Source organism: Bos indicus, chromosome 3, assembly GCF_029378745.1.
Source record: "Bos indicus isolate NIAB-ARS_2022 breed Sahiwal x Tharparkar chromosome 3, NIAB-ARS_B.indTharparkar_mat_pri_1.0, whole genome shotgun sequence".
Lineage (NCBI taxonomy): Eukaryota > Metazoa > Chordata > Mammalia > Artiodactyla > Bovidae > Bos > Bos indicus.
The window spans coordinates 111,172,549-111,182,712 of record NC_091762.1 but is presented as its reverse complement, the minus strand read 5'-3'; positions in this window follow the sequence as shown (position 1 = coordinate 111,182,712).

The window sequence follows — 10,164 nt, the reverse complement described above, 5'->3', positions numbered from 1 at the left end:
CAGGGATCAAACCCGGGTCTCCAGCATAGCAGGCAGATTCTTCACTGTCTGAGCCACCAGGGAAGCCCCCTTTCTCCTGGTACCACCAATAACATACCAAAGGGCTTGAGGATCCTCAACCAGACACGTCACGCTGGGTCGTGCCTCCAGCCTTCAGACATGCTGTTCCCTTGGCCTGGAATGCGCTTCCTCCCTCCTCTGGGACACTTCCTCAAACCCCAGACAGCCTTGACCTCCTCCGTGTGCCGGCCACTCTACCCAAACTAGAGGGGTCCATTCTCCCCATCCGTCTGTGAGCCCTTTACACATAGGATGCTGAGTCGCCCAGCTCCCCAGCTGCCTTCAATAGATGTTTGTTAAATGACTAAATGGTCTATGAGCTGCTTGACACAAGGGACCATGTCGCATTTATCTGAATCTGAATCCTCCACCACAACTGGCCCAGGGAGTTCAGCAAAGTGTTTCCTTGTTTGTGTGTTTTGTTGGTGGTGTTTTAATTAATCCAGCCTACAACATATTTTGGCCACCTGATGTAAAGAACTGACTCATTGGAAAAGACCCTGATACTGGGAAAGATTGAAGGTAGGAGAAGGGGATGACAGGGGATGAGATGGTTGGATGGTATCACGGACTCCAAGGATATGAGTTTGACCAAGCTTCGAGAGTTGGTGATGGACAGGGAACCCTGGCGTCCTGCAGTCCATGGGGTTGCAAAGAGTCGAAAACAATTGAGCGACTGAACTGAACTGAAAGTTTGCTGTTGTTGTTTTTAAGTGTAACTCTTTTTGAGAACATATTTTAAAAGCAGTCTAGGAACATTTAGGACAAAGAAATAATAAGGATACCATAATTAAATGAATTCAAGACATCCTTAGGGGTACAGTTTATACAGCCATCCCTTGATATCCATGGAAGATTGGTTCCATATCCTTTTTCCTTAATTAATTTTTATTGGCGTATAGTTGCTTTACAATGCTGTGTTAGTTTCTACTGTAGAGCAAAGTAAACCAGTTATATGTATACATATTAATATATCCCCTCTTTTTGGATTTCCTTCCCATTTAGATCACCACAGTAGTGAGTACAGTTTCCTGTGATATATAGTAGATTCTCATTAGATAGTAGTGTATATTTCAGAGAAGGCAATGGCACCCCACTCCAGTATTCTTGCCTGGAAAATCCCATGGATGGAGGAGCCCGGTAGACTGCAGTCCATGGAGTCACTGAGAATCGGACACGACTGAGCAACTTCACTTTCACTTTTCCCTTTCATGCATTGGAGAAGGAAATGGCAACCCACTCCAGTGTTCTTGCCTGGAGAATCCCAGGGACAGGGGAGCCTGGTGGGCTGCTGTCTATGGGGTCGCACAGAGTCGGACACAACTGAAGTGACTTAGCAGCAGCAGCAGCAGGGTATATTTGCCAATCTCCCAGTTCAGCCTACCCCATTCCTTCCCTCAGCCTAAAGGTTTTTATAGGTGAGGAAACTTTGGCCTGGAGAGGAGACAGGAACTTCCAAGTCCAAAAGGATGAGCCGAATCTATGGGGGGCTAGGTCCCCCATGACCCTTGGAGAACCTCCACGCCTACCCCTGATTATGGGACAAGATCAGAGAGTTACCCCCGTCTTAGGTCAGGGTCCCTGGAAGCAGGGCCAGTGGCAGGAGTTTGTGTGCGGGTGAGGAAGAACAAAGGAAGCAGGAGAGTGAGAGGGCGGAGCCGTGCAGGGTATGTGTTCTGGGAAACTCAGCCTTGGCCTGAGCCCCATGGCATGAGGGGACCTTTGGATCGTAAATCCCATCACAGAATTGTGCCCCCAGAGTAAAGAGCATCTGATTTTGGAACTCCCATAGCTGTCAGTCATTGGTTTCAGGCTTCCCCAAGCAGGAGGGCTGGTGGGGAAGGGTTGATGGGTCCCACTCGGTCAAGGTCAGTTCTCTGGGGGCAGCTATAAGCCATGAGTGGATGTCCCCCAGGAATGAGAGTGTGGGCGGGGCACCAAAACCATCCACTGACCACCCGACCCCAGGAAACATGATGGCCCCCACCACCAAGCCAGACCAGAGCTGTGACCACCCAACTGCAGAGAACAGGGCGGCCGTCTCAACCAGCTCAGAACCAGACGGCCCCACACTGCTCAGCCCAAGGCAGCTCCCGCATGTAGACCCGCAGACCCGCCATAGACAACTCCCTGTGACACTCCAGGCTCCTTACTCCAGAAGCTTCCAGGTCCAACACAGGGCAAGAGCATCATAGAACCTTGACTAACCCCACACCAGGCCTTCTCATGGGCGCTCTTCCCAGAGGTCTTTAAGTCCCAAGCCACTGAGCCCGGTGGAGACGAGACACCACCTGACCAGCCAGAAGCCATCATTCTCTGTCCTTCCAGCGCCATGTTCCTGAAAACTCTTCCCTCCCTTTGGTCCTGCCATCTTTCTCCTCCACCTTCTGCCCACCCCCACAGCTGCACCTACTCTCGTTCACTAAAGACTGGAGCACGTGACTGTGACCTTCTGGTATTCTCTCACGGCCCACGGCCGCAGGGACCACTCGTGTGTCACTCTGCCCTTTTTATTCCAAGCCAGCCTCGTGGCCCCGGACCTCCTCCTCCACTGCATTTAGCCAGCCGCTCACAGGACCGCAATGCGGTCCTGGCTTCCCCCAGAACTGCTCCAGCTCTAGAATCTCCCATCCAGTTCAGGTCGGTAACTATTGACTGTTCACTTCAGTCAGGTGCACAGGATTTCTCTGGGAAGAATCAGGCAACAGTCCCTGACCTCATGGAGCTTACGTGCTATGAAGAGGATGGCTAATGAACTCCTGACATGCCCGGAAGCCGCGGGTAGGGGGCGGGGCCAGCAGTGGCTGGGGAAGAGGGAGGGGAATTCAGGCACCCAGGAAAAGCTTCCCCGGGACTTCTTAAACTGACCTAGAGAAAGAAGAAGATTTTGCCAAACACAGAGAGGAAGGGATTCCAGGCAGAGGGGAGAGTATATGAAAGCCTAGCACAGAGATCAAACTTCATGCCAAGGATCAGAAGGAACCCAGGTGGGCTGGATTCAGGCAAGCGGGCTCATAGTAGGCGTCAGGCTGAAGTAGACAGCGGCTGGACGTGCAGCGCTTTCTCTAGCAGTCTTTGTTAATGATTTCAAACTTTATCCTTAAAACAATGAAAAGTTACTAGGGAGACTTTGCACATGTGATCTAATTTACAGGGTCTGGTCACAGTGCGGAGGGGCCAGGGCAGGGCTCTCTGTTTGAAGCCTGATGCAATAGTCCAAGTGAGAGAGAGCAGTGGCCTCAACCAGGGTGTGCACAGGGTGATGGAAAGAAACAGCTGGATCAAAGAAATGCTTATGAGACAGAATCAAAACGATGTGGTGACTTGGTTGGGTGTGGGGATCAGGAAGAGAGCGGAATCAAAGTGACACCCAAGTTTCTGGTTCTGGGTGGTGGTGCCACTTACCGAGCGCAGGAGTAGGTGTGCGGACAATGCTGATAACTTCTGTTTCAGATATGTCGAGTTTGAAATGCAAATAAGATGTCTGGTCGCCCCCTCTCATTCACTGACCATATTACATCCTGGCTCACTGCTAAGACACTTATTATTGTTCACACCCAAAACCTTGACCGCTCACTTTCTGGACTTCCTTGTTTCCAACAATCTTTTTTCCTCCACCTGTCAAACCTCACCACATGCGTGCTCATAGCCTAGACCCCATTTGTAATGAGAACTGCACTGTCTCCTCTCTCTTGTCCCCCTCCAGCAATCTTTCTGCCACATCTACTGGTCAATAACCCCACTATCTCAATATCCATCACCCCCTTCACATCCCCACCTTCCCTCCTAACTCCAGTTAAATTCTCCGGGTGGCCCCTGTTCCAGAATATCTGGAGAATAATACCACTGGACTGCCTGGTTTCAGGCGCAACTTCTGGCCACAAAGCTCAAGTGGGCACTCCACATGTCTAAGAAATTCTGCATTTCCCTAAAACTTTAACCCTATTCTCCAAGATGACCTTATCATACCTCTCTTTGCCCAAACCTCGAGCCCCCATTCTCTTAATCCCCCATTTCAGCAGAGAGCCAGGCATCCTATGCCAATGGGCAATAGAAGCAGTAGGCAAGCACTGGCTCATCCCCGTTCACCAAGTCCGCCTTCTCCCCTTAACATGGATGAAGCATCGTGCTCCTGGTAGCCCCTGCTGCACGTGGGCACTGTCCCCCGTCACCTATCACCCACCCCTACCCCCGACTGTGTTCCACAGCTATTGCCTCACTATTCCTTCTCTGTAAATATATCTTATAACATTTCCCTCTCTCTTTTTTTAAAATATCCTTCTCCAGCTACTACCCCACTTACAAAAAAACAAAATCCTCTAAAAGTTGTCTGCACTTGACATCTCCACTTCCTCATCACTTTAGCTATTTCTATGAGGACTGCTCTTATCAAGATCATGAATGGCCAACACTGTTGCCAAATCCACTGGTCCTCCTGATCTTGCTCCCTCAGCAACACTTGGCCACGGAGAGCTCCCTCCTTAAACACCATCTCCCCTTGGCTCCCAGGCAGCACCCTCTCCTGACCTCTTCCCAGCTCGATGATGGGTCTTTCTTGATTTCACTAATTGTTCTTGCTGATCTCTAAACGCAAAATGCCCCAGGGCCCAGTTCTCCACCCTCTTTTCTCCTCTATCTACTCTGTGATCTTGTCCAGAAACATCCATAAAATCATCTCTAGACTGATGACTCTCACATTTATAGGTTCACACCTAACCACTCCCCTGAGTGCTAGATTCACGTTTCCAACTTCCTGTTGATCATCCAAAAGGGAACTCCTAACCTCCCAAAAGAGGATAGATCTATGTTCTGTCCTGGTCTTCCCCATCTTGGAAGATGACATTCCCGTCCACCCAGCTGCTCGATTCAAAGACCTAGATGTCTCTTTCCTCATAATCACGTCCCCACTGTTATCAAGTCAAGCTGGATATAATTTCAAAATGTGTTCAAAGTCCATTCCTTTCCTACCACCTCTGAGAGCCACCTCATTGAACACTGAATACCTGAAGTGGCTCCCTGCCCCAACTCTTGCTCCTCCACACTTGCTCCTCTATATGGCAGCCTGAGAGATCTTCCTATCATGTAAATCAAACCAAGTCACTCCCTTCCTTGAAACCCTCCAGTGACTTCCCATTGTGGTTGTAAAAATGACGATAAAATCTTTGCTATGGCCTGCAAGGCCCTACCTGGTTAGGTGCTGGCTTTCTCTCCAAATTCATCTCCCTAAGCCCTCTCCTTCTCGAATGCCACCTCTCCTCCCCCACACCCCAACCCCCCTCCCCCACATACACCAGCCTTCTCCTACCACAGTGGAGTCTTTTTGCACCAACTTCTGCCAACCCTCTTCCCCAGAGCTTCACACGACTGTCTCCTTGGCATTCTCATCTCAAATCAAACACCCTCTCCTCCAGGAGGCCCTTTCTGACCCACACCTCCCCCCATGAAACAAACACACAGGCCACACAGTCACCCTCTACCACACGACCGCATTTTTATACCCTTCATGGTGGCTGCTAGTCTAGGACATTTTCTTATTTGTCCACATGTTTATTCTCTGTATCAGCCCACTAGGATGGACTCCTTGAGAACACCGACTCTGTCATGCTCACCCCTTTATCCACCCGCACCCAGGATGGTGCTTGACACACAGTAGGCACTCAACAAAAACGCTTCGACCCACTGAGCGAGTGGTACCCAGGTGAAGACGTCTAGTAGGCTGTGGGTATAAAGGGGGAAGCCCCGGCCAGGAGATATCAATTTGGGAGTTGTCAGCAAAACATCTGAACACTCTTAGACGCTCAGTCGTGTCTGACTCTTTGCAGCCCCACGGACTGTCACCCGCCAAGCTCCGCTGTCCATGGGGATTCTCCAGGGAAGCATACTAGAGTGGGTAGCCTATCTCTTCTCCAGGGGATCTTCCCAACCCAGGAATCCAACCGGGGTCTCCTGCATTACAGGCAGATTCTTTACCAGCTGAGCTACCAGAGAATATATGAGATAAGATTTTGCTTCAAAATTATCTCGGAGGTAGCAAAGATCTGTCTCATATCCCAGTCCTTACAAAGTCTCCCGCATTACAGGGCACGCTGTCAATTAGCACATTTAGAACAACAAAAGGCTCTTTGGGGAAAACTTGTTAGCCTAAAATAACCTCAATCAATAAAGTTTTGGATATGTATGGGGGTCACTTGGTAGAATCAGAAAATAATGGAGGCAAAGACATTTCAATTAGATTCAAATACTATTTCTGGGGGAATGACCTTATAATTGCAAGTATTCATCTTTTTCAGCAAGCCATTCTTATAAAAAGTCACTTCAAGAACAATAAAGAAAGTGGCTGTGTTGTGGAGACAACACACACATACCAAATGTTTAGTGTATTTTAGTTCAGTTTATTTATGCAGCCTAGTATCATGCAATCAGGCTTTTACTGCAAAGAACAGAGTTTACAGCATCATACACTGATTCCAAAAGCACTATGATAAGTAATTTGGGCAAAAATCAAGTTCATGTATTCTATAAAAGGTTCATGATAACAAAGCTTCAGTGATACTAACCCAGGTTTTAAAGAGAAATATTAAAAGTTTAAATAAAACTACTTCATAAAACAGGAGGAGGAAAAAAATAAAATGTCTTGCTACAATGTCTTATACGACATCTGATTTTTTAAATGTATAGTGAACTAAGTTAATAAAGGACATTATTATTTAAACCACAATAAAAGTTTACAAATTCAAGTTAGCCCCCAAACTTTTTGGCAAGTCTTCTCACTGGGAATCTAGGGGATTGCTTTTAATTTGGTTTTTATCGCAAAGAGTCCGACACGACTGAGCGACTGATCTGATCTGATCTGATCTGATGGTAGGTGGTTACTTAAGCTCTGAGACTGGCTAATACTATACAGAGGCTATTTGGGGGAGAGATAAGAAGGAGCCCTTGGATGGACGCTTAAAGACCAAATGGAGTGGGACTGCGGGGTAAACTGCTATCATAAAAGCCCAGGGGATACAATGTCACAGAGGAGGAAGTTAATGGCAAAAGCAGAGAGAAGATTCTAGGAAGAGTTTCTAAGAGAAGAAGGTGCCCACTGGGGCCTAACACTGTCACGGGTCAAATAAAGACCGCCAAGTGTTCATTAGATTAATAAAGATGGTCATAGGTGCCCGTGGCAGGAGTATCATCCACAGAGAATGGGCTGCAGAAACCAGGCCCCAGTGAAATGAGGGGACAATGTGAAGGCCAAGCAAGTGGGGACAGCAAGAGAGGACAACTGGATGGAAAATGGGGGCTGAAATAGAATGGAATAGAATAGAATAGAAAATGAAAGGATATTGACTCAAGAGAATGGGGGCAGTCAAGCAATTTATTTATATATATATATAATGAGAGAGACTTGGGAATATTTAGAAGTGGTAAGATGAATCCAGTAGAGGGGAAAGAAGGTCAGCGTCCCCAAGAGAGTCAGAGGGGATGGGGAAAGCCCTTGGAGGCTCAGACTTCGACAGGAGAAGGACAGGTCAGCTATTGTAACAGGAAGGGAGGGAGGGAAGGGCGGGGCAGGGACGAGTCACCCCACTCTCTAACCACAGCTTCCCTCAGCCTTCACTCTCCCGCCACATCTGCCCATGTGTGTTGACCTCACAGGCACCTCCAGACCTGACCTGTGACCCTCTCTCTGTCTGCCAGCCCCTCCTACATTCCTGTCCATCTGTATCCAGCCTAGACTACACAGAATCCCTCCCACCACCCTCATCTCACATGGGAGCTTCTAAATAGATGTTTGCCCAACTCCCCACCCCCACTAAGCAGAGACATTACTTTGCCAACAAAGGTCCATCTAGTCAAGGCTATGGTTTTTCCTGTAGTCATGTATGGATGTGAGAGTTGGACTATAAAGAAAGCTGAGTGCCGAAGAATGGATGCTTTTGAACTGTGGTGTAGGAGAAGTCCCTTGGACTGCAGGGAGATCCAACCAGTCCATCCTAAAGGAGATCAGTCCTGAGATCATTGGAAGGACTGATGCTAAAGCTGAAACTCCAATACTTTGGCCACCTGATGCAAAGAACTGACTCATTTGAAAAGACCTTGATGCTGGGAAAAATTGAAGGCAGGAGGAGAAGGGGACAACAGAGGATGAGATGGTTGGATGGCATCGCCAACTCCATGGACATGAGTTTGGGTAAACTCCGGGAGTTGGTGATGGACAGGGAAGCCTGGCATGCCACAGTCCATGGGATTGCAAGGAGTCCAAAACGACTGAGCGACTGAACCGAACTGAACTGAACCCCCGCTAGAGGCCAGCCTCTCTGAGGGCAGGAACACAATCTACCTGGTTTGCCGATGTGTCCTTAGGCCCCACACCATGTCTGATGTATAGTCAGATGGTAAGAAATACTTGCTGAGATAAAACTGGAATGAACTGCTATCCCACCAATACCCTCATTGTCCCTCTGCCCCTCCTGCTTGGCCAACCCCCAGCCCAGATCCATCCAACCATGCCGTCCCACCTCCATACCCTGCGCTGGGCTCTGCTGGTGAGAATCAGGCCACCAGCCCTAGGCTGCTGCAAATTCATGCTCTCCAGTCCACGTGAGTCTCAGTCCTCCCTGCTTCACTCTATCTGCTGCCCTTCATGCTGGTTAGCCTTCTCAACTTTCTCCACTCTCCTTGCACCTTCTAGCCAGTTCCATCTTGTTTTCATCCGACCTCTCAGAGAAAGTAGAAGCTGTCTGAGAAGAACGCTTTCCTATACACAGTCACCAGACCTACCGTATCCATACAGGTCCTCCTCCTTCCCCCCAACACAGAAAAGGGGGTGAGCCTGCTCCTTCCAACACTTTAATCTGCCCCCCACCCCGTGCTCAGATGCCCTCCCTCCCCACCTCCTCACTCTTTCCTGTTTCTTCAAGCTCTGCTTCTTTCCTGGCTCTCTCAGCATCCAAGCATGTTCACCTCTCTCCCATCCAAAAACCAAAAACAAAATCCTTCTTTGAACCCCTATCTCCTGCAACTTCCTCCTCATCTCTCTCCTGTCTCTACATGCTGACCTCCCTCTGATTCCCACCAGCTATGAGCCAGTCTCTGGCCCAGCACCCCACTCACACCTTCCCTTGCCAAGCACACCAAAGATTCCTTTGTGAGTAAGCCCAGTGGATGCTCCCAGGCCTTGTCTTAAAGCATGAGTCATTTTAGAGATTAAGCAGCCCTTCCTTCTTGAGCCTCTTCCCCAATATATCCTGTCCACTCAGGATTCTCCTCTCCCTCTAATCTGGGGTGCTAAAGTGACAAACAGATTCAAGGGATTAGATCTGATAGAGTGCCTGAAGAACTATGGATGGAGGTGCATGACATTGTACAGGAGGCAGGGATCAAAACCACTCCCAAGAAAAATAAACGCAAAAAGACAAAATGGTTGTCTGAGGAGGCCTTACAAATAGTTGAGAAGAGAAGTGAAAGGCAAAGGAGAAAAGGAAAGATATATGTGTTTGAATGCAGAGTTCCAAAGAATAGCAAGGAGAGATAACAAAGTCTTCCTCAGTGATCAATGCAAAGAAATAGAGGCAAACAATAGAATGGGAAAGACTAGAGAACATTTCAAGAAAATTAGAGATACCAAGGGAACATTTCATGCAAAGATGGGCTCGATAAAGGACAGAAATGATATGGACCTAACAGAAGCAGAAGATATTAAGAAGAGGTGGCAAGAAGACACAGAAGAACTATACAAAAAAGATCTTCATGACCCAGACAATCACGGTGGTGTGATCACTGACCTAGAGCCAGACATCCTGGAATGCAAAGTCAAGTGGGCCTTAGAAAGCATCGCTAGGAACAAAGCTAGTGGAGGTGATGGAATTCCAGTTGAGCTATTTCAAATCCTAAAAGATAATGCTGTGAAAGTGCTGCACTCAATATGCCAGCAAATCTGGAAAACTCAGTAGTGGCCACAGGACTGGAAAAGGTCACTTTTCATTCCAATCCCAAAGAAAGGCAATGCCAAAGAATGCCCAAACTAGCGTATAATTGCACTCATCTCACAAGCTAGCAAAGTAATGCTCAAAATTCTCCAAGCCAGGCTTCAACAGTACATGAGCTTCCAGATGT